This window comes from Neopsephotus bourkii, unplaced genomic scaffold (genome assembly GCF_033783945.1).
Source record: "Neopsephotus bourkii isolate Nb327-2 ecotype Australia unplaced genomic scaffold, CSIRO-AGI_Nbou_v1 NB_214, whole genome shotgun sequence".
In the NCBI taxonomy this organism is placed as follows: Eukaryota; Metazoa; Chordata; class Aves; order Psittaciformes; family Psittacidae; genus Neopsephotus; species Neopsephotus bourkii.
In genome coordinates this window covers 739,082-764,387 of record NW_026900726.1, presented here as the reverse complement: position 1 = coordinate 764,387, position 25,306 = coordinate 739,082, and the positions used below count along the sequence as shown (strand labels likewise).

Here is a 25,306-nt window from a genome sequence, read left to right as displayed (position 1 = left end):
GCAAGAGGCAGCCAAGGTAACACAACATCCTGCGGGAGGACAGCAGGAGCACAAAGCACCAGGATTTGGTTGCTAGCTCCTTTGAGCCTGTCTGCCTTACAAAAAATATCAACCCATTTTGGTGTGCCTCTACTTGGGGTAAAAACCTGTGAAGCCAAGAGAAGCAAGATGGTGACCACAGCTCTCAGGAGGCAAGTCTTCTCCTTTGGTGCCTTGTTATATTCCAAGGTGAAACAGCATCTTCTAAAACAGACACTGGGAACCCCTGCTGTTAAAGTTGAGACAGAAAGTCCTGAAGAAGGCTTCTTTAGGAGGCAGGATGAGACCACCAATGGTTACTTACCTCGAAAGACAACAGTGATACAAATTGCAGGCAGTTTCTCCCCTGTCCTGAATTGCCCTTCCATGCATGTTACCTAGTAAAGAAGCCTCACTTCTAAAAACCTACAGTATTGCACCAGGAGACCACAGGTTGAAGTAATTAGATTCCAATGTAGGTGCACAAAGGCAACAAAGAACTGCACAATGTTTCAGGTGAATGAAGATGACAGGATGCCAAGAGAGTTACAATGAGCAGAATTCTTTTCAAATGATACAGCACAAAAAGAAAACCAAAGCTTATTAAGCATCAGAAAGGAAAAACAGCACTTTGTTCCTTACCCAGCTTTCACCAAGTGGATAAAATTCAACTTGCTGTCCCATCTTGCTGACAGACTGATGTAGTTTCTAGATCAGACACTGAAACATGAATTCTATGATTCTATGAAATCTTCTGATGCTCAGGCTGAATATATCAACATGCAGACTCTTCATTTTCCCTGCTCTCTCCCATTTTTCATACTTCCTTTCTTTCCCTGTTGCTGCTCTTTTTCCTGAGCTTACTAAATCCATCAGTTATACTTGTCCAGTCTGGCCTCCCTTAACTGAGCCTTGCTCAGTTTTGGTTGTCTTAATAAAGATGAAAAATATCCCTAATATTTGAAGAAGAGAGATTCAAGATCAGTGATGTGGAAATACAGGAATATAGCACAGGCTGTCCTGGAAAGCGAGATGAGAAAGAAACAGAGAAAATAATACCCCACATTGTTCCTATCATACCAAGACATTTCCCAAACTCTCATAGACCTAGTGCTGAACCATTTCAATATGAAGCACAATTGCTGGAAACAGCCCTGATCATATGCATTGACATGTTACACAGTGTTCATAATCTCTAAACAGCCGTCCCAATGCATTCGTCAGGTCTTCAACTTTTCAAAGTCTTATGAAGAGCTTGGAGGAAAGTGGTCAGTGTCTCTTAATGGGCCAAAAAGCAGATTGCTCATCAGTATTTTTTGGTACAGTGATTCATTGAACATTTTGGGTTTGTCAAATGAAGAGATGCTTTTATTGCTGCTATGAAAAAAACCCAGCACCACAGCTGCTAGAGTCAGGCAAAACCAGTGCAGGGTCTTGTGAATATGCAATTCTGCCAATGCATATCAAGTAACTGAAGAAGCAAGAGGAACTATTTAGAGATTCTGTACTCTTAGTTCACAAAATTCAATCCTTGTAATGCAAAGTCAGAAGAGCCAGCAGCCTAATCATCTGGTAAAGGTCCAGTAGTTAACAGGCCCTATCACTTAATAGACCAGTGCAATGATGAGAACTCAAGATCAGGTTTTTTTATCATGTAAAAGTCATGAAGCAGTCACTCTGTGTTCTGTTGAACCAACTGCTATCAGCTTATCAGCTAAACAAGATATAGTGAAATACAGCCTTTTAACTTGTTTTTATTTTCATGGCGGAGATAAAAATCAGACCAAGTGTAAGGGGTCCCTGGCCTCACAGCCTGTTGCCATTACTAGCCACCAGCAATTGCTTAAGGGAAGAGTACCAAGCCGCTACCTGCCTGTGCCTATGTTTCTGCACAACAGGCACTTTCTGAACAACTGATGGTGGTGTTTTTGTATCACATAATCTGTGACAGTCCCTCTCCCTCACCACCATCAATTCCTTCAGCTTTCAGTTTCTATAGTTTGCCATGGCAAGGAGTCACACAGTTTAGTGGGCAGCCACCCACAGCACTGCTCAAGTAAGCACCTCCTCCGCCTGCATTAACACGAGAAGGACTTGAGGGTTTTCAATGCTTCTTAAAAGTCAGATTATCCCTTCAGATGAAAGGCTCTTCCTAAGGTTCTGCTTTGCAGACATTGTCACTCTGAATTACGTATGAAGAATAGTATGTTTCACAATTACTAAAGGCACACGCATTCTGCTGCTACAGCAGCTCTGGGCCTTGCACAAACTTCCATGTATTTCCCTTCTGAATTCCAGCTTTGATCTTCTGGTCTTAACCTCCCCAAAACCCTTATCCCAAATGTAGTCGCCTCCGGCAAGTCAAGATCTATGCAGTACAGCAAACACTAGCATTAGATGTGCACGACCCACATCATATGCAACAGCAATGCTTGCCACTAAAAAATGTCAGGATGAAAGATGTTTCTAGCAATCTTCTCCACTAGATCCAGAGGAAACACCACATCCGATATAAGTTGATTTCCTTGGGTTTGTGGTGTTGCTGGTTTCTTCCTTAGACATTAAGTATTTGCTAGTGACAACTCTTCTGCTTTAGGCTTAAAACAGAAATGAATTTTGGGGTTTTTTGTAGTTATTGAGGAGGAGGTGGGGGTGCTAAAATGAGCAAACAAATGTGTGGTGGTGTCTGCACTCTTTTGAGGAGTCTTGGCGTCTTAGAACATGGGCACTTCACAGGCAAAGCATAACATGTCCATGTATTAAAAAGAAGTCTGTGAACCATCTACAACAAGCAACATAAAAGAACTATTTCAGTTCAGTAGAGCCACAACATGCATAATGTGCTCATCAGCTATGAGATTTATATTACACCTTACCCATTTTATGGAATAAATTACTTAACTAAATACCTTCTGTACTCCTCTGAGACAGTCCTACTATGGCTTAGAAAATCTGGCAATAGTACTCTAATAAAAGCCTGCTTTCTAACAGGATAAAAAGGTTTCTAAATGCAATTGCTTCATCGTTTAAATTTTAAGATGTAAAAACACATACTCCCCCACATTTTATGGTGATCCCGCTTCCACTGGAGGAGGATATGAGTTAGAAACGCCACTTTTGCTAGCAGAAGTTCCATAAAGAAATGGAGAAGAATGCTTGCCACAGACCACCTGGCTCAGCCACCAGCACCAAGTCCTGCCATGCTGGGTCAATCACCCTTCCTTGGAAAGGCAGATACCAATGCTCCAGGGCACCTTCCCCACCCTTGCCTGCCCAATATTGCTCTCTGTGCCTGGAAACTTCCTGGCATGAGGGATGGCTCTTGAAAACCCTTGCTACTTTTCCAAGGGGTAAATGCAGCCCAGAGCATTTGCCCATCTCCATAGGTGACAGGGCCAGTGACCACCCCAGCTCCCCAGAGCACATGCTGCATGGGAGCCAGCAGCAGGACACCCAAGGAGGTCACCACTGCCATTCAAAAACTACCATTTAATGGTCACCAACTCTCTTGGATCAAGCAAGGGAACTGATAAGCAAACACAGCCCTGCAGCAAAACCTGGTCCCTCTTGGACAGCTCTTGATGTCTGAGGGTTAAACTATACTTAGAATCCACAAACAAACCATATGAAGACGGTCCAAGGCAGACACACACTGAGGTATCTTTCACAATGCTCTCCCCTAAGCAATTATAAAGCATAAGTAATTATAAGTGAATGATTGGTCTTCAGCAACTTCAGCTGCACTGTATAAATACAGCTTCTGCTAAATAAATGTCTTTAGTGAATTTTGTTAGCAGCAGCTCACCATGAGAAAACAGTGTGTTTTTATAGTAGTATAACTGTTATTGTGGTTTTACAAGTAAAAGTAGTTCAAATGAATTAATACAGAAGCCCTGAAAATATTATTGTTATTAATATAGAGGTAGTTAACTTTATCACCAAATGATGTACCCTTATCTCATTTTCTCAGTACTCTGGAGGAAATTCTGCAATATCATGCACATATTACATACACATCAGAACAGCAGACAGCTGTGTGATTAAAGATGCTACATTGCAAATATACCAATTCCTAAGGAGTTATGAATCATTAAATAAAAATATAAGTGAGTTCTGTGGACATGAGAAGCTATTGTTATGCTAGAGAAATATGCATGTGTTATTAAGTAATTTGGTTGATTAACTCTTTGCAAACAAAGATGACAGAAGCCAAAAGGGTGTTAGGATCTTGTTAATCATGAAACAAGGGAAATTGGCTTTGTTATGCAACAGAATTGTGTAAACCAACATCTTTCTTATACATGTAGAAAAAAGAAAAAGGCAAAACAACAAAAAGATACCCTAGTAATTGCAGTTGCAATACTCAGAGGGTTTCAAAAGGCCATGTGTTCCTGGTATAAAATACCGACTTTTGCATTTAAAACTAATGAAATTATACCTGCCTAAAATCACTCATATCACTCAAATAAATAAATAAATGTATCACACAATCATTAGAAAAAAAAAAAAAAGAAAAAATATATAAGTAAATCTTCTCTGTCTTTAACCCAACTTAAAATTCAGCTATTCCTCATGTACCTTGGGGCTACCCTTTCCCATAACTTCTCATGTATCTGTAGGAATATTCTTCATCATCTTGTAAGGACACTGACCGTGCTGAACAGCAACTCACACAGATGCTATTTTTGATGCCACTTACCCTCATATCTCTAAATTGAAAACTGCTTTATTAAGAAGGACTTTAGAACTTCATATTTTTTTTCTGTGGAAAATGTCTCAGCTGTATTTAACATTAGCAGCCAAATAAGGAACTTTGTTTGATTTATATGTTAAATAGGGTGAAAAGGAAGTTACAAAATGCCTGCAGATTTCAACCTGGTTTAAGCAACTTCCCAAGTCCCCACCAGGTCAGGTAACCCAACTAGTAGAGGTGCTGGAGTAGCATCACCTGGAAGTACTTGCAGAGAAGTTGCAGGGCATAGCTGTTGTTGAGTTTAAACAACACAAGTACTGACACCAGGTACACCCCTCAGATGTTTAACAAGAGTTGTTAGAATTGTGGCAACCCACAGTCCTCCAGTGCTGCTGATTCTCCACTGAGGCTCTGGCCGGCATTAACTTAACTAGATGTATTCTTACACTGCTGGTTCAAATTCCACATTGCACTCTGTATATTTCCCCTCCAACTGTCCTCATCTGAGACCTCATGTCTGCCTGTAGTGCTTCTTGAACAAACTTATGATGAACATTCATGTAACTGAAAGGTTTATTCTGCAGTTATAAGAAAATAAGGAATAGCATAAATAACCTCTCTTGACCAGCCATTCAACTCATACACAACTTAATCCATTTGAAGCTTTCTTCAGTGATCCTTTGTATTCATTTGGTCTCCCAGAAAATGCTCCCAGTCTTTGCATGCCTCCTCTTAGCAGTATTTTTCTATATCACTTATTATTTTTATTTCTTCCACCTCCATCTCTACTCTCTTGTCAGAAGCAGGCTAAGGTCACACACTGCTTTCCAGGTGGCTGCGCACCACTGTGAGGGTGACTGACATTAAGTATTATTTCCCCTGTTCTTTCCACAACCTGCTTGTAATTTGGTTTCTTAGTGATACCAACCCATTTTTTATTTGTGGACTGCGGTTAATTCTAAAGCTAGCAAAGCAGAATGTAGACAGCACACATTATTCCTTCTGTTGCATACATCAACAGTCAGTTTGACCCAGCATGTGTTGTCTCATTTTGCCATGTCCCTGCAAAGCTCCTTAGTATAGCATGTCTGTATTATTAAGAAGCAAACAAGATGCCTCAGGGTTCAAGAAATGTAACTTAAACCTACACTATCTGAAACTGGACGCAGTATTTTCTTTGATGTGCCTGAATCAGTCATCTTACTCCCATAGCTTACTACGCTCCTTCAGGACCTGTCCTGTAAGAGTTTCACTGGCATATTTCCTTGGCATTTTTCAGAGGATAGTGACCAGAAGGCAGGCACGAAATAAAACTGAACAGCAGGACTCAAGTCTGTTAACATCACCACATTTGTGCACGCAGCCCCTCCAGGAACACATGGAGGCACTTTGTTCTAAAGCATTTGAAAGTTCTCCTCTCAGCTTGAAGGTAGAAAGTATCATTTCTTCAAGGACATCTGTACCGCTTTCGCAAGGTCAAAGTCCCTCTCAGAATACTTACTACTGCTAACTGAGTCTTTGGATATAGCTCCCTTTGAGTAGCAGTCCTTGATCAATAACTTTCAAATCAACAATTAGCTGATCTTCAAATGGCATCCAATTGCAGAAATAGGTAGAAAATAGATGAGTATGCCACTGAAATCAATGAAGCTCTGTGCAAAATAAGTTAGTATTCAATGTGAGTCAGGGTGGCCCACAGTTGGACACTGGCTGCTTTCATGGTAATCACAATATTTTACCACTTGCCAGTGTGATCAGAAACAACATTAAGAACATTAAGAAGTCTACCTGGCCAAGTCCAAGATAGATCTCTCCAGCAAACTTAATTTCTCAGACTAGCATGTTCTACCTATCCAGCAATAATGGTGTGAAAGCATATACTGCATGTATTTAAGTGAAAGAGCAGCACTGTGAGGGTGATGCAAGAGGGAAAAACTAAGGCAAGAAAATACTTTCACAGGATGACTCAGGAATTTAAACATTTGCATGAAAATTCTTGAAAAAATAACACAAAAACGCAAAGGTGGGGGAGCTGTAAAATATTGCAGTTACCAAAAAAGAAACAACCAGAAGTAACAGCCAGGAAGAAACAGGCAGAGATAGAAATGAGTGTTATTTTAGAGGAATTTTGTGTTTGCTTTGGTTACACAACTACCAGGTTGCAACTCTGCAAATATATTTCCGACTCTACTGAAGGACATTTGAAAACACAGGAGGGGGCTTAAAACAGTTGAGGTTTAAAATGACCCAGAAATAGAAAGGTTCATAAAATTTTTTAAAGGATTTTCAACACATTAAAAATATCAAAAAAGAAAACAAGATATCCTTTGAACATGACTATCACGAGATGGAGAAGTATAGAATTCAGAGATGTACATGTAATTTAGAACTGGAAGTTACAAGTAGAACGGGGAAATATCATAACTGTAAAACCCTACTAAAGCAAAATTGCTTGAACACCACATGTGCAGCACAGATAGCTTCTGAAGCTGGGCTATTGAAAGCACTGAGGATGCAAGGCTAGAGTTAGCTTGCAAGATTGATGGCAATCTGCTTAATGTAACTACATTCAACAAATCCTTAAGAGAGCTCTGTGAGAAGGACTATATATATACATACAGCACCATGTACAATATTTCACCCCCACACCACTGAAGACAACCACAGGCTATTACAAGCCTGAAGACTTCTGGTAAGTGCACTCAATTACACCGTTATTTCTCTGTTCCAATAGTTTTCTACCCTTTTTATAAAAGCACCACTGGTGTTTGTATTTCAGAGAGAGAATGCAGTCCATGTTTCATCTGTGTTGTAGATAGTTAACTTCTGCTAGAACATAGGTTTCTCTTCTCCTCCTTCTTCCCCCCTTTATGGTGAAGATATAGGAAGAAAAAATATAAACAAACTCTCTAAACACAGTTTGTGGTTACTTCATTTCTTTGGACTACATCAAGAGAAGTTTTTGTAATATTTCCCTATGGCAACAACTATCACTCATATGAAAAGCAGAATTTCATACTTTCAGCCATCACTTAATCCAGTTTAACATCTATACTAACACTTCCTCCTAGTTTTATGCATCTACTTAGAAACTCCTGTTTGTGACCAGTGCTGAAAGACATTTTCTCTCAAGGAAGGATTGAGTCTTCTTTTACCCTAAAATAGAAGCAATAAGCAGACACCTCAAGACAAGAAGCCAGATCAAGTGTCTAAGGAAGAAATAAAATCCCAGATTAGGAACCCACAAAGCAACTGTTCTACAGCTATGGAATCCCTCCCTGCAGCTTTGCTGAAACTCAGTTGCTTGGTAAAAGCAAGAAGATAGGATAAATTCAGTTGATTTTCCTACAGCTACTCTTATTCCAGAGTAGAAGCAGGGGTGAGTGGGTGTGGTGAGGGGTAAAAGGGGGAGAGAAAGAGAGAAAAAATCTCAGCTAATGATAAAACTAGAGCCTTGTACACTTTAGCCAGTATTACACTTATTCTTAAAAGAACTAATAGCAGAAAGAGATTCATGGGTGTTCCTGACTAATCTGTAAAGGCAATTGACCAAGAAAATATTTCTTTATATTAAGTAGCTTATATTAAGTAGCACAGAAAAAAAAAACTGCTTTGTGCCTGCTTCACACCACCTGGTAGCATGGTGCACCAAGACAGCATAATTTTTGGTGTTCGCCCTGTGCTTTTTCCTTTTTTCAAAGGTAACAACATGTAGCTTGGTGATTTGCCCATGAGGAAGGAAATCTTTGGTCTACATTTACACAAAAAAAGCTGTTTCTCTGAAAAACTACTCATTCCTCTTTACACATGACAGAAATCTTCCAAGAGCGTTACTGGAAATGCATCAGGGACACCTAAACACTAGCCACTCTCTCCAAAAAGGCTCAGTTTAGAAGGCAATTCATAGAGTACAAAGAAAACCAAACATAATTATCTGAAATATTTCACAACTGCAAGGAAACACTGCAAATGATGTTATGCCAAACACCAGATACAGAGAGATTAGCAACAGTCAAAATTGGCAGATTGAAAAACATTCTCACCAGCACACAAAGGTCCAGGTTCTTCAGTGAGGTGTAGTTTGAGCGTCCATGTCACACACTAAAAATATGAACTCCAGCAGAAAGCAAGGGAAGACAGCAAACCAAGCTTCTGGGGAGCAAACAAGCAAAGTTAAACCTGCTTAGGTATGTCAGAAAAAAATTCCTCACAGCACTCAGCATGCACGAGCTGGTAAAATACTAGGAACTCGCTTCTTAAATGGATTTCTACATCAGAGTTGCCAGTATCTGCCTACAGAAGCACAGGTCTCTTCTGGTGTTTTAGTTGACACTGTATTAGGCTTTACAGCTGAGTAAGGCTTTCTGAGATAGCCATACAGAAAAAGTAGTGGTGTTTTAAAGCCTAAGTCATTGCTACTTGTGTATCTCCACAAGCATGACACTGCAGGACATTAAAACAAAATTTTATCACTAGACCTTCCTTACAGCCAGATGCAGAGGAAAGGGTATAAAATCAGCCTGAATTCCTAGCCACAGCTATACCCACTCAGCTTGATAACAAAATGAATAAAGAGCAGAAAATTTTAGTACGAGTGATGTTTATCTGCAAATTTAATGGGAATAAGAAAACCCAAACCCATACAGCCCACAAAACACAAGTGGATCTCAGTACTATCTTCTAAGCTATAGACATGTATCAGGGCAACATACAAACAACCAACAATTAATTCAGAATGAAACAGATGCACTAGAAATGTTCAGTTTTCCAAAGCCTGCAGCAATAATTAGTTCAGCTTTGCCATGTCAAAATAATAGACTTAGCTGCCTACCTTACAGCTGAAATGCACCAAGAATGCATTTCAGAATGAGATTCCTGAACAGTGTTAGGAAAGCAGGAAAAACATATCAGAATGGGCATATCTATTGAAATAAATTGAGTGAACTGTCTACCTTGAAATTATCTGATTTATTGAACTGTAAGGAGAGATTTTAGTCAAATATCTTCTTGCTGTAGCACGCAGAAAATGAGCCACAGTTCAACCACACAAAATAATGAACAGTGCAATGCATTAACATCAGCATTTATCTTTCTTTTATGCTTTATCAATAAAAATACTTGGAAACCATTTATGAGCTTCTTGTCTCAGTTATTCTAGAAATGGTGTCAAAACTAGAAGGAAAACTACCATGAACCACATTGTAATGTTTGACTTTGGCTTGTATTGCTCAAGAATTGCTAGCAGCTAAGATGATTAACATCTTCTAAGATTAGAACTATGACTACATCATTCATAGAATAATATAACCATTTATATTAGGTTATGGTTAAGGTTGGAAGGGACCTGAAATCTTATCTAGTTCCAAACCGCTGCTTTTTCCCTTTCCCCACAAGAGCATATCTTTCTTTCCCAGTCAAAATGCCGCAGTTAAAATGGTAAAAATCCAAAAAGCAAATTAAAAAAAAAAAAGGCAAACCAAACCCAAAACAGCTAAAAGTCAAAATCCTGAATGGAGATCTACATTTCTGCAGTCAAATGCAAAAGGTAAAGCAGTAATGAGTAGTGGTTGCCTTTCTGCATTTCAGCTGAGAGTGAACTCACTCCATCATTTCAGATTAAAAGCAGAAAACCTACTGTTTTCAAAGACTCCACAAGATGTCTCTCAGCCAGCAAGAACTCAATCAAGTCATAGCCACTTTAAAGATAATTACCTAACATTTACCTCAAAGTAAATTATTTACTCCGTGGTGATCTCATGTGTTCATACACTGGAAATCTTAACCCTCTCCTGCTATGTATCAGGATTTTTAATGGTTGCATTAACAATAAGCTGCAAGATCCTTATGTAAACTTCATGCTGGATGCACAACTCCTAGATGACCAGGCTAGAGTTGATTTGTGGTCAGCCAAGGGAGAAAAGTACACAACCCTTTAGGTGGAAATCCATCCTCTGAAATTAATATCGAAGTCTCCAAAAGGTATCAGTCCATCTTTGAGTACTCTGAAAGGAGACTTGATTGGACATCTGACTTCTAGATGACCTAGCAAGGAGAGACAGATCACACTATGGTAATTTCAGAGGCATCATCAACACCAAATACTGCACAGGATCTCCTAGCTGTAGTCTCTCCTGTGATGGCATACAGCTCCAAACCTACTGCTAACTCATCTTCCCCAGCCTTACCATGCTACTTGATCCTACCATAGAAATCCTGCTGTGATATAAGAACAATCATGTCCTAGCTCAAAATCTGTTTTGTTAGGAATAGGAAGGACAAAAATTATACTGGAGCATCAGTGACACCCTCTTATTTTTGACACGGCATGGATATTAAGTAGGCAAAGTGTTTTCTTCTCTTCCCTACAGATAATGCTGTACTAATTATTACAAGCAGGGTCACTCTATAAGATAACAGAACCATAGAATGGTTTGGGTTGGAAGAGACCTTGATGATCATCTAGTTCCACACAGCCCCCCACCATGGGCTTCCAGCAGCAATTAACAGATCTGCTGCATGACCGCTGACTGACAGCAAACTACCTGCACCTTGAGTTTTCTTCTGAAGACTGGGTTAATATAAGATAGAATTGTAATATTAGCTTCGACACATTAAAAAAAAAATACTTCAGTGGAGAAGTTCATACTTCTCAGTGGAGAGTTGCATAGGCAAATGACAGCTGCTTGGCTCATTCTGCAGTCACTCACTTTTGGAAAGACCTTTCACCTTCCAGGGTACCCATTTCAGGGACAGAGACATATAATGACACAGTGTGACATAGACTATTATATAATGACTCCACATCTACTTGTATAGCTTTCAGGAATCTGCATCTTAGGTGTCAGGAAGGTATAGTAAGATATTCTGGAAGTATGGAACTCTTCACCTTAGTACTTCAGCCAGTAAAAGGATTACGCACTTCACCTTGGAGTGTTTACCTGTTCTCTTCAGCTCCCTTTGATAAAAGTAAAACCTTGTTTTGCAGCAAGAGTTTTTCAGGAACAGCTTTTAAGTTTTTTCAGACACCTTGAAGCTGTAAGTAGTGCATCAAATACAGTGTATGTTGGATGCATGCATTCACCCGTTTGGAAATACTGCAAACACCACTGAAGGATTCCAGATCTTGTTTCTGGAAACAAGTCTTATTATAGCCCAAATCATTAGCCTCCCCCATGGAATGATGATTCAGATATTTTGCTGCATGATATCAATACCCACTCTGAGTAAAAATCATATCATGTATAGCTGAAGAATCACCGTTTCAGCCATAAAAGCTTTTCACCTTAAGGAACAACTAGAAGTTTCATTGATCATGCTCACCCCTCCCTTTCATGCTTATCTATTATGTTTCACCTATCTTATCATTATACTGCCATATCACTATTTTGCTATTTTCAGTTCAAAAGCAGAGCAAGCTTAAAAGGTTATCTACATCTAAAAGCTTCAGTCACTGAAAAGATTTAGATACTTATTGCATGACTCAGTCTTAATACTTCAAACAGGATTTAATTTATTTGTTTTTATCTTGAAAGATTATTTCTTTGACCATCACTACTCTGATCAGAGCTCTATCTCTTTTATGGTGCAAGAAAGAGAGAAGGACAATCTCTCTTCTTCCAGAGCCCCTTTCACATGGCACAGTTCAGCTCTTGTCTTTCTTGCTTAGCTTCATATAACAAAACTGCAAACACCACATAGGAATGTGACCAGTCATACCTGTTTATCAGATAGTTACATTTTACCCATCACTTTTTTTTCTAATAAAGAATACTGCTTTTAAATCTTGGGGGTAGGTATTGCATACCACCAGTTCCAGTGCAAGAAACATGAATATAGTTATGATAGAGCAGAATTTTCCAAAAATCAACATGAAGTTTATTTCAGGTCTCTCAGAGGCTGATCCACCCAGAAATCCAAGCCAGTAGACAGTGAGGGACTTACACTAGGAAGGGCAATAAAGCAGGGGTGATATGTTGCTCCCATGACACCTGATGTTGAGGTATGTACTGAATATCTTCATGATCAAGACTTTCATCAGAGCCTGCAGTTACCAGAAGACACTTTCTTGATCTTCTCTAGAACATCTTTTCCATGTGACTCCTTGTAAAAACAGGGTTTTCATCTTCTTTGTAGCCACCCTTTAAGTACTGAAACATGGTGATAAGGTCTCCCATGAGCCTTCTTTTCAATCTTGAGGCTGAACAAACCCAATTCTCTCAGCCTGTCCTCACATGCCAGGCTTTACAGTCCTTTGAACATCTTTGTGAACATCTGTGAACATCTTATCTGGACCTTCTCCAGCTTGTCCACTTCTTCTGGATAGTAGGGACCAAACCTGACCACAGCATTCCAGATGTGCCCTGAAATATTGTGTGAAATAATGATGTCTCTACTCATGATACTTCTGTTGATGTAACTCAGCATCCTATTGGTCTTCTTTGCTGCAGCCGCACAGATCACCCATATTGAGCTTGCTTTCTCCATAGTTTTGTTCTTCTTAATACAGTGTATAAGTTATTACAGACAAGCTCCCTTTTCTCTTTTTTAAATTTTAGTTATTATCGGGGCAGGGAAGAAAGGAGGGGAGAGACAAAGGAAGCTATTTTACCCCTTCCTACAGGAGGAGACAATATGGGAAGAATAATTTGTCGATATGAAGATGCTAAAAATGAACCTGACTCAATCATATCACAGTAAAATGAGGATGCAGAGAGTGTTGCTAGGATTTTATAATAGCCCTGTTCTATATAACAAGCCCAATTTATCTACAATTTGCAAACTCACATCTTAAGAAAATTCAAGAAACAGTAACATTTCAAGTTACTAGAAGTGCTGCAAAAGCACAAATCAAATCAATTGCAATTCTCCAGTCCCTTACACATCCATCAAATAGGGATTGAAAGACAACTGGTTTTAAATTAACTGTCTGACATAGCACTGCAAAATGCATTGATAACGGAAAGATTGATATTTAGACTGCTATCCTAATGAATAAATAAATGAACCTGTAGACCTCATGAAGACAAATTCAATCTTAAAGTATCTTATCCCATCATTGATACATTATTATTTTCAAGTTCAGCTATATTAATCCTTACAATTTTTTCAAATTCCATTTAAAAGCGTGTATTCCAAGCAGTTTGAAGTGCCTGTGATGACTAGAGAAGTTCATTTCAGGAGAAATCTTTATATAATGGCCTTGTCACAAGTTACACAGAAGGGGAAAAATAGAAGAAGTCAGAAAGCCTTATTTGTAGTTGTTTCTTTTTGTAGTGACAGTTATAGCACAAGATTATGCATAGACCTAGCAATACATTGCTACACCAAGCAACTCAAAAAAGATCATGTGAGTGACAGTACAGTGTCTGTCCATGGAAATATATTAAAGGACAACAGTTTCTAAAACAAATCAATGCTAAAAGATGAACTCACAGGTAAGATTTTCTTTATGCTGATAGACTAAAACATGGAAGTCATGTTTCATCTCAACGAGCAAGGCTTTCTATTTTCTTAAAAAGACCTATAGTTAGGTTTCATAAAACTATCATAAATTAAGATTGCTGTTGCCTTATGTTATAAAGCTTTTTGACTACCATTTCCTCAAGAATTCTGTAATGTCTGTAATTTGGGAATTTGGGGCAGGAACAAACTAAGGAAAAAATGTGTGGAAAAAAAGCATAGGCCAACAACAAAAAATGTAAGTCAGAAAAGAGCAAGTCAAAAGGATTTCCTTCCATATAGATGACTGACTATAATGGCCTCACAACTATAGTTGAGATCAGATTCTTTCATCCTCCTACTTCATGGGCTTCTCAGACAACTCATCTTCTCTGTCACCTCATAACTTTGGGATTACAAGAGCCTTACAGTACCTCTCAAGTTGTGCATAAGGGGAGATGCAATTACACCACAATTCGGTCTTCAAAACCTGAGAATACAGATTGCATACAGCTCCTCTGAGGTATCACAGTGTTGGATTTTAGTCAGACTACTGCATTCTGGTTTTAAGCAGAAGCATTTAGAGCTTGGTTTTCCAGTTGAGTTGATTATATCAAAACATTATGTAAAAAAAAAAATAATTCCCCAATTCTTAGGATAGGTACATGTGAGCTCACTTCTGGTTGCAGGCAAGATCTATACAGACTGTTTAAGGATGTAGACTCACTGCATGGGGGAGAAAAAAAGTAACTCCAACAGCTGTAACAGTTAAACTTGTGTTGCTGCATATACAACTTTTCTATGCTATACAGCATGGACTCCCGTTGGCAATTTTAGACCTTTCTTCCTAAAGCAGCATACATATCAGCCTATGCTGTGTCATTATGATCTAGATCAATAAACATCCTTTTTGCCCTTGCTCTTTGAATGTAGATTCTTCACACGCCGTGTTGATGTTTTGCCTCCCCTCAGTGAGTTATTTCCCAGAGCACATCAGTTTGCTGCAAGGTAAACCCTGTAGCAAAGGGCTGGGTTTGATTCTAAGCCAAAATAGGAAGCTTGCTTAACATCTTAAATATGTTAACCATAGATTGATTTACAAGATTAGTAAATCCTTGAGTTGCAGTTGGGGGGGGGGGGGGGGGGGGGCCGGGAAGGAAGGGTCATGTGAAGATATGAAAAATAGCATCTACTCCTAAACTAAAACAATGTTAACTCACTTTTTGCCTATAAATCTTTCAATTACTACAAGAAAGTAAGATGTACTTTGTAATGTCTTAAAGTCTGCTATTTTGATAATAAACCTCCTCTCCCATACTGGATATTTTACACACAATAGCCAGCATGCCCTGTGCCAGAGGAGAAGATGAGCATGAGCTGTGTTGCATAAGCCTGCTGCTTGAGAGATGCAAACACAAACTAAGTACTATTAAATCGACACAGAACTCACGCATAAAGCAACTGCCATGCAAGGCAAGGCAGGAACTGGGCAGAACCCTAAGGCAATCCCTGAGCCAGTTCTGTAGGATGGGACTTGGCCAGAAGGTACTGCAAGCTTCACTGAGGGAAGGCAGTTCTTTCTCCCTCAGGTATTTCCCAACTTGCTTCTCTCCCAACAGCATGAATAATTGTTTAGGAGATGATCAGTCATGTGTTCATTAAGTTGTACTAGATTTAGACTAATATAGAAGTAAACCAATGTTTTTAGGAATTTTGGTAAGCTGTAGCAGCTGTAAATCCAGGGACCAACAGCCAAGAGTTAACGTGCTGTGGGAGCTGTGTCAAAGGACAGGCTTGCTGACAGCGCACACAGATCTCAGGAACAGCTTCTTCCCTCTCTGAGGGGAGAAAAAAAGACTAGTACACTTTTTCGCCAGACATGAGACCGGCTGTGCTAGAAAGTGAGAGCAATTTTTCTTCATAGAGCGCCTGCTTGCTTTTTGCCATGCTGGTAGTGGCAAGAGAGCAGAAAAGAGAAACAGATGTTGACTCAGCGCTGCTCTCAGTGATGCTTCACATAGATGTCTCCAACCAACCCTTCCAGTAGCTGACGGGCGACCAGAGCATAAGCCACTCTCAGACCGTATTGCCCATACTGGCACAATTACGAATACTAGATTATACTGTCCATGCTGGTAGACGCACCTAGGAGAAGCAGGTCATAATATAATGTATATCATACCCAGAAATATGTCAAAAGATTGCACAAGGGGTGGTGCCAACCCCAGGAAACCACTTTCTCCTCCACAGACACAGCTAAGTCAGACACCAAAGACACGGCTTCAGCTACCAGAACCAGTTTACAGGGAATATGCCTATTTACACTGCATATAGATGTGACTTGCAAATGTAATGCATATGACATATGTATTGCCCAATTAAAGAGATAACTCCTTGCCCCATAGTGCACCTGCTGATATTAACCAGGCCAGGATAACTACTGCAAAATTGCAGAATTTAACTCTCCACCACAAAAGTTTTCACAACTTCAACTGTTAAGACAAATGAACCATCACATTTTTCCTGCATTCAGTGTCACACCGACACAATATGTTTACAGCATTGGTGAAGTCCCAGCTTCAGTCATGACATGGATGTGGAAGAGAAATGCAGACCTGCACATGAAGGGCACCAGTAAATCTGGTAGGATTCCCACTATGCTCTCTGAGAACATTTACACATATTTCAGCTCACTTTGGTTGGTCTTTTAACAAAAAAGTATCTTAGATGCATAACTAGAAATACTAATACTGGGGTTTTCTTTGGATGGGTGTGAGGAGGAAACCCACACACCAGCTCCTCTGCCTTCTTCCCCCAGTAGTCTTCTGCATTTGGCATAGCAAACTAGCAGGACTTCAGTACCTCTCCAATTAAAGCTGAGTTACCATCAGAGGCCCATTATATCATCACTTTAATCAGCAAATATAGGTCTCTAAGTGACCAGATAGATTCTTAGATAGCAAATGAAAGACAAGATAATAATTATCATGAAAATCCATTATAATTGCCCATGCTTTAAAGAGCCATACTGGATGATTTAAAAGTGATTACAAAGTTAAAAAAAAAAATCAACCTTCTTTTCTGCAACAGAGTTCTTGTGGTTTCTTAAGCAAAAGGAAAGGTGATAACATCTCCTTTAACATTTGCGTCAGAGTAACAGCTTGCTACAGCCAACACCACATGTTTGTGATCACACAGAATTTCTGGTGAGTACCACTTTCAAGTTTTGTTTTTCTCTTTCCCTGAAACCATGACAAGTCCACGCAAAGTGCACATCATTAGGAACAGGAGAAAGGGTGATGTGAGAGTTTGTTCACTCCATGTATCTTCTAACAAACTGATCATTGATGAGTAACAGCTGTTTGCATATGGATACTTGTTCACTTGAAGCCAAAGAGATGCTTGCTTTTTATTATAGGTGTGAATAAGCCACATCTACTTCTTCTCACCCTTCAAGTGCCACAACAACTTCAAATATTTGAAATACAGACGTTTTCTATGTTTAGTAACAGCTCCTTTTGTAATAAGGAAGTCCATGATTCCCATGTTCGTGAGCTGTACAAATAAAACTGAACAAATAATGACTACTTGCACTAGCAAGCACACCATCAACAAAATGAAAGTACTAAGCAAACAGCTCTGTTGGATATCTTGGGACACAGCTGTGCTCTCCTAGCCTGTAACAGCAGCAGTGGGACAAAGCAAAACTACACTCTTCCATGTTTACTTCCAAAGAGCTAGTCATCATGGGGGTTCTCTGTGAGGATGTTGCTCAGTGTCTGCAGTAAAGTTGTACAGACTCAATAAAGCTGAATAAACTTCTTTAATAAAAGAGGCACTTGCACAGACCCGGAGATCAGCCAAGTGCATCACCAGTTAGTCAGGTTTAGAAAGTTTCTGTGACACAAATATGGGCTTTCAAGACCTATCTTTGCTTTATTTCAGTATTTTTCCTTTCACTACATAGTCTTGCAATTTTCATTTGCCTAAGAGCTTTGCCTCTCTTTCCATCCTTACTTCAAGGCTTGTCAGGATAACTCAGAAGATCTACACAGTGAAAATCAGCACTTTGCAGAAGTCTCCCACATACTCATGGGAAGAGACGGGATTAGGATAACAAACCTCCTCCTTATCAAGGAAAAGTCTGTCCAATCAGGTACCTATGACAGGGACTAAAGCAGAATCTGCTCCTTTTAAACACCATTTTCTCTGCAGAAATATGGGTTTCAGTTCGACACTGGCCAACAGGTATTCTACCCAGTTTTGCTGTCCCATGTCACAAGAGAACTTATTTGCACCCAAGGGCTGGAGACAGTAGTTGTCCTCCTTGTCAGGAGCATTTGGAAACCAGCATGCACTCAGAAACCCCACAGCCTCACACTTTCTTCAGCAAAGGACACTGGTATTAGGAAGACTTCATTAGACTCCAACTGTCTTTTTCCTTGTGCTGTCAAGTAATCACCTTCCACTCCCCCATATATAATACCCCTTGCAATGCACACGTGCTGTATCACAAAGTAACAGGCTTAACACAGGACAGTGTTATACTGCAAAAGCAATTCTGCTCTACACTATAGATTTATATTTTAAATAAATTCAAAAAATATCAAAGTATCTTGCAAGACATGTTTTGTATTTTCAACAGATAGATGAATTTTGCAAAGTAAAGTTTTTACCCTTGTTTATGCATACCAGTATTTATTATTCTTGAGTATTGATTATAATCTGGATCAATAAACTCAAGCGTACAGACTGAAGTATTAACACCTCCTGACTTAAAAATAATGATTCAGGCCAGATTTAATATAAAAAAAGTCTCAGTGAGCAAAACTGAATTTTGATTTTGGTAGCTCAAGCCTCAGTTGCTTTCATTTATTATTTTTCCTTCTTTTACGAATTCACAACTGTGCTGCTCTTTTGTTTTCCATGTGAATCAGTGCCAAAAATGTGTAAGTGGAAAGGCTTTTACTGCTCCTAATAGGGACTTTAACAGATTCTTCAAGTAAGATTTTCAGACAGTTTTCCGGATTGCAGATGTTAGGATGATCACATCTGTGATGGTTTTGATGCAATAATTTTCTTCATAGTTGCTAGTATGGGTTATGATTTGGATTTGTGCTGTAAACAGTGTTGATAATGCAGAAGCGTGATTTGCTAGTGCTGAGCCATGCTTGCACAGAATCAAGGCCTTTTCTGCCTCTTACTCCACTCCACCATCAATTAGGCTGTGTTATCTTAGGTGATGGCTGGGGTTAAACTGCAGCAGTCTTTTTTTTTGGCACCCAACATGGGGCTAAAAGAGTTTGAGGTAACAACAGGTTTGACTGGAATGTGCTAGATTGAATTTATAGCTATTATTGCTATTTAGTTATTCATTTACATGCTCCTGTGCTTTCTTGCTTCACTGTATATTGGAGTCTAGTGCTCATTAGAGGCTGTATTTTTGCTCTTTCTGCTGGCTGTAAAGCCTACCATCTTACTCTGCTGTGCCTGGGAACACTTTGATAACAGCAATATGTCTCAGTTGTGTCCTGGGTTCAGCAGTAAGTCATTTTTCTCCTTCTTAGTAGCTGGTGCAGTGCTGTGGTTTTGACTTTCACCCTGGGAACAGCGCTGATAACACCGATGTTTTCAGTTGTTGCTCAGTAATGTTTACCCTGACCAAGGACTTTCTGAGTCTCATGCTCTGCCAGGGAGGAGGGGAAGCTGGGAGGAAGCAGAGACAGGACACCTGACCCAAACTGACCAAAGAGGTATTCCATACCACAGCACATCATGCCCAGGATGTAAACTGGGGGCAGTTACCCGGAAGGGTGAGATCACTGCTCGGATTGGGCTGGGTATTGGTCGGCAGGTAGTGAGCGGTTGTATTCTCTTCCCTTGTTATTTCCCTTACCATTTTTTATTATTAGCCAAGCCATCAATTATTATTGGTGACAGCAGTAGTGGTTTGCGTTGTACCTTAGATACTGGACTGTTCTTATCTCAACCCGTGGGAGTTACGCTCTTTGATTCTCCTCCCCATCCCTCCTAGAGCAGGGGAAGGAGGGGGAGTGAGAGAGTGAACAGCTGCATGGTTCTGAGTTACCAGCTGGGCTTAAACCACAACAGGTTGGCAGATGGACAGAGCGTTGCTGCTGTACTAGACAGGCTGGAACTCCAACATGAACTTAAGGCAAAGTGACTGTGACCTGTGAATGAGTCCATGTGGGAGGAGGACATCACAAAGTGTCTGTGGCCATGAATATGCCCACACAAGAACAAGGATATCTCAAAGTGTCTGTAGCCATGAATATGTCCACACCAGAACAAATACATCTCAAATTGTCTGTGGCCATGTGGCCATACCCTTGACACAGAGAGGCTCACGGCGCAAGGATAAAACCATGCTGGAGACAGAGCACCTCAAAGCACACAGTTACGCATAAGCCCACAGCATAGCATGTGCATCCCTTAAGGGACTGCAGCCATGGGTAAAGTCACATCGGAGCAGGCATACCTCTGAAGGCATTGTGGTCCTGTGTCAGTGACAATAGATAATGGCCTGTGGTGAAACACACAAAAATTGAAAAGTACTGTTTGGCACGGGTTGTAGGACATAACCTTGAACATAGGGGAGTTAACACCGCTGTTAGCAGAAGGGAGTCTTATACCAGTTTCAAGACGCATGAGATAATGGTCCATGGTGGCTCCTCCCTGAAAAGTCCTGCTTTGGAAATCCCAAAAACAGTCCCAACACCCAGAGACCCTTTTTGTATAGCTGGCCACTCCCTCTGATGTAGGCTGGCCTCCTACATCAGAATGAGTGTCCCCTTTTGCTAGCATAAAAGCCCAAGCCCCATGTAACATGGGGAGCCAGACCCCTGTACCACCCAGGTCAACATTGCCTCTGTGGGAACGCCTGCTAAGGTTGAGCCTGCCACCTCACACTGCGATGATGCGTCTCCGAGCTGGTTTCCTGATCGTCATCACAGAGTCTTTGGGGTTGGCAAATAAACACTCACCAAAAATATCTGTCACTGTTTCTTTTACCCTTTGCCTGCCCTTCCTCCCTATCTTTTCCTATAGTAATAAATTAGTTGTTTTTTATCCATTGTGTCTCGCCTCTCTCTCTCAACCTGGAATCCTCAAACTCTGGAACAGGTCCTTAGGTAAGGCCACATTGGAACAGGTCCTTAGGTAAGGCCACATTGGAACAGATGCACCTCAAGACAACTGTGGCTGTGGATAAGTCTATGCTGCAGCAAGTAAACCCCTGAAGATACTGCAGCTCTGATAAGGCTCCACTTGGAGCAGGTACACCCCTGGGGGACTGCAGTCTGTGAATATGTTGAAGCCAGAGCAGGGGCAAGGGGAGGAGTTCATTGTAATGTTAAAACCTGTGATCGGGTCCATATGGATCAGGGGTCAATATTGTAATGGAAATACCTTTAAACTGTTATAACCCATGATTTAATTTGCATGTTTAAGAATTACTATAGCAGAAACCTAAAAGAACCCCAGAAGCTGGGAGGGGACACAGCCAGGACTGCTGACCCTAACTTACTAAAGGGATATCCCAGACCATACAGCATCATGCTCAGCATATAAAGCTGGGGGAAGAAGGATGAGAATGAACTTTTGGAGTGATGGCATTTGTCTTCCCAAGTAACTGTTACGTGTGAAGGATCCCTGCTTTCCTGGAGATGGCTAAACCCCTGCCCACCAATGGGAAGTGCTGACTGAATTCCTTGTTTAGTTTTGCTTGCATGGCTTTTGTTTTACCTATTAAACTGCCTTGATCTCAACCCAGGAGTTTTCTTACTTTTACCCTTCCTAGTCTCTCCCCAATCCTGCTGGGGCAGCAAGTGGGTAGCTGTGTGGTGCTTAGTTGCTGCTTGGAGTTAAACCACACCACCACCATTTAAACCTTCAGATTTTTTCAATCATTATCATAAGTTTATAAAAGTAAATATTTTCCTTAAGGTAAAATCTGAAATTATTCCTCTGAAACTTATAGCTGAACTCCCACTCACTTCAGTGGAATCTGGATATAGACAAGGATATGCATTATTAGTCTGATGACATACAGTGTAATCAAGCTAATGAGTATGACAACTTGAGACCAAAAAGTATAGACTGAGGAGTGTGCTGTTGACAAATGTAGAAAAACACGACGATTTCAAGCAAAATGTTGCCTACAGAACTCAGTGTTTAAAAAAGCATTTTAATTAGATGTACCATGGTTTTTACTGTTTTGAAAAGCAGTAACTAGAACGATTCCCAAATGGTTGATTGGAGAGAAATAATTTTTTTTCACTTACTTCACTGGGATGGAGTTAAATTCATCTGCAAAAAAGCAAACCAGTGAACACTGTTCTAGTAGAACATAAAAAGTTAGAAAAATGTTAGTTTGGAAATGGCACAATAACCTCACAGTAAGCAAAGCGTTTCTTACTCCAGATAGGTAGTAAAGTACTTTGGAAAATCCACCAAACCTCTTCAAGGTCCTCCAAACCAGGCTACCCTGTTGTCTTGAAGTAAAATTTACTGAAATATTTAATTTCTAACTAGCTCAAATTTTGACAGTCAATTTAAGTCCAAAGCTTGCATCTTCTCAAGCCTTTTAACAATGCAGAGAGTATCTGTATAATACTTGTCATGGAGCAGTATCAATTTCCTTAAAAGCCTGAGATACAGAAATGCCAACTGAATTGTCTCCCTAAATAAATTTTAAAACATTGTTCCTGCTCAAAAAGAAAAATCTAACTCCAAAACACATTTGGTGGGGACAAAAAGCAAACACAACCAAGTTCAAATTATTTTTGCAACTAGTATCCAAACATTGCAAACACACCTACTTCATTTCAACAATACAGCTGACCTCATTTAAGGGAAAAGACTTTAAACCTTCTGCTTCAAAGGGAGAGAAGGTTCTGGTTCTCTACCTCAAAACATTTTATACGAGTTTACCTCACTCATGAACTCCATCCTCCCTCCATTACCTCAATCTTTCAGACCTTTCAGTAACCTAATTATAAATCAAAGAATATAACAGAGGCATATATTGATCTTCAATCTTACTATTCATGTAGTTATTCAACCTTTACAAACAACGTATTTCAAGAAAATATTTATTTTCTATATCCTTGGAATGTTATTACTCACTATTACTATTAATATAAATGTGAAATTAATACAGTAAAAAAACCTCCCAGGGTCTCTTTAATCCCATTGGAAAACTTATTTTAATCAATACTTATTGCACTGAAAATACTGAACAGACATCTGTGCAACTTTTTGCAGGAAAAGGGGTAAAAAAAGAAGGAAAAGGATAAAAGAAGATCAGTAAAATCATATTAGTGAGGCTTTAGATCCTTCAGACCACACTCAAATATGACAAAGTTTTGTTTGCAATCACTTGCAGTGAAGGAAGGGTAAATACGCATAACCAGATAGTGATGCTGACGTGAACTAGCATACAATAAAAATAGTCTGAAGAGAAAAATGGTTTCCACCAAAAACCTGTTAGATCTATAGCAGCAGTGTGTCACCATACCAGAGAGAGGAGGAACCATTTGGTCCAAACATCAACCTGATCTTGACATAACACCACTTTATTACCTATCCATTCACATTAACATCACCAAAACCATGATTTCACGCACACACTTCAAAAGCTCCAAAACAGGCAGGGACAGGAACACTGGAGCTCTTGCCTACCCTAGAGACAGAAAAAGCCATAACTTGCATAGTTTTGAAAAAGCCCACAAAAGAGACTTGAAGCCACATTGAAGATCTGTGATGTCTGAGCCATACATTCATCTCATGACAATGCTCTGTAAGTTTTTTTACTGCATCCAGAATCAGTGGGGAGCTCTGTTCATAATTCATTGGTGTCTCATAGACAGCAGAGCTATCTGCCGGTGGCTTTCAGATGTAAAACCTAATGACTGAATACACCAACAGAAAATAATACTTCATCTTGCTTTCCGTCTTGTAAAAACTTCAATCCCATTCCATTATTCAGGAATACAGGTATATTTTCTCCCCAGTTAATGTTTTTGTTTATTTATTTTATAAATCCCACACAGATTTCTAGGGGTATTTGTGATTAAGATTATCACCACATGCAGCAGACAAGCACCACAGTTCACAGCACAGGCTGTTCCCTCTACAGTGAGCAAGATGTTTCTTGTCATGCATAATTCACAAAGCAAATCAAACATGTCAGAGTCAGTGAATGTTGTGAAAGCTCACAAAGGAGAAAGGAACTCTTGGAGTTCAATTAACAGACGAGAAACAGCAATGTAATAATGGTCTCACCAGTTTTTTACAGGTTGAGCTTTAAAGACTTTTGACCATCTCAGAGCTGCAGCAAATATACCAAGCTGAGACTCAAAACACTTGAAGATTACTGAAAGATCATAGGTTCTTCGCAATATCTCTCATTGAGCAAAAAAATTCTTCTAGAAACAGAAGGGGTCGAATTCCCCCAAAATGCAGAATTCAAATAAACTTGTTGCAGTAGTGTTGTAGGAATAAACTAAAAGAATGTCATGTTTCTTTGAGAGGTAGAAGCGTTTTGTACCAACACTGCTGCAGCACTGCTTAGTGCGTTCTGTGCCAAAAAAAAAACCTGTCAGAGCACTACATTCACACCTCTTAAAGCCTTTATGAAGATTTAAGTCTATCAGAATGAAAACACTGGCATAACTTCCTCTTGTTTTACAGTATTACTAACGCTCCTTCACTATCACTTAAAGAAATTTGTTCATTTTAGTTCCAGAGCTAGCTTAGATTGCAACAAAATGTTTTGGCTCCTAATGCCAAGTCAAAGTGGATAACAACTGCTACCTTGCCACAGTTTTATCTCTGGTCCTTCTCATGAGAGCTATGTAACTTAAGCCAACACTCTTAGTCACCAGCCAATTCTCTGTAATTATTAGGAAATGTGATTTATTACACTACTATTCATAATAAATTGCATGGTTGTCTCAGTACAGTAACTGCAATTCTTCACCTTCCTCTCTCATACCAGTCTTTTAATATATGGTTGTGGGCTCTTGTCTGAGCACCAGAGGTTAAAAGGGAAGAAACAATCAAAAGGGAAACCTAAAGGAGTAAGGGAATGTGGGGGACAAGGAGGAGAAAAGAGCTGGTCTATGAAAGCAAGCT

The 25,306-nt window shown here is 39.7% G+C and overlaps 1 long non-coding RNA gene across 1 annotated transcript in view; it reads left to right on the top strand.

Annotated features, from left to right (window-relative positions):
- LOC133207470 (uncharacterized) overlaps positions 1-20,041 on the top strand; it is a 285,491-nt gene extending 265,450 nt beyond the window's left edge. Inside the window, exon 3 of the long non-coding RNA XR_009724052.1 lies at positions 19,691-20,041. This is a non-coding gene — a long non-coding RNA (uncharacterized LOC133207470). The remainder of the gene's footprint in view (positions 1-19,690) is intronic.
- Positions 20,042-25,306: the final 5,265 nt, after the last annotated feature.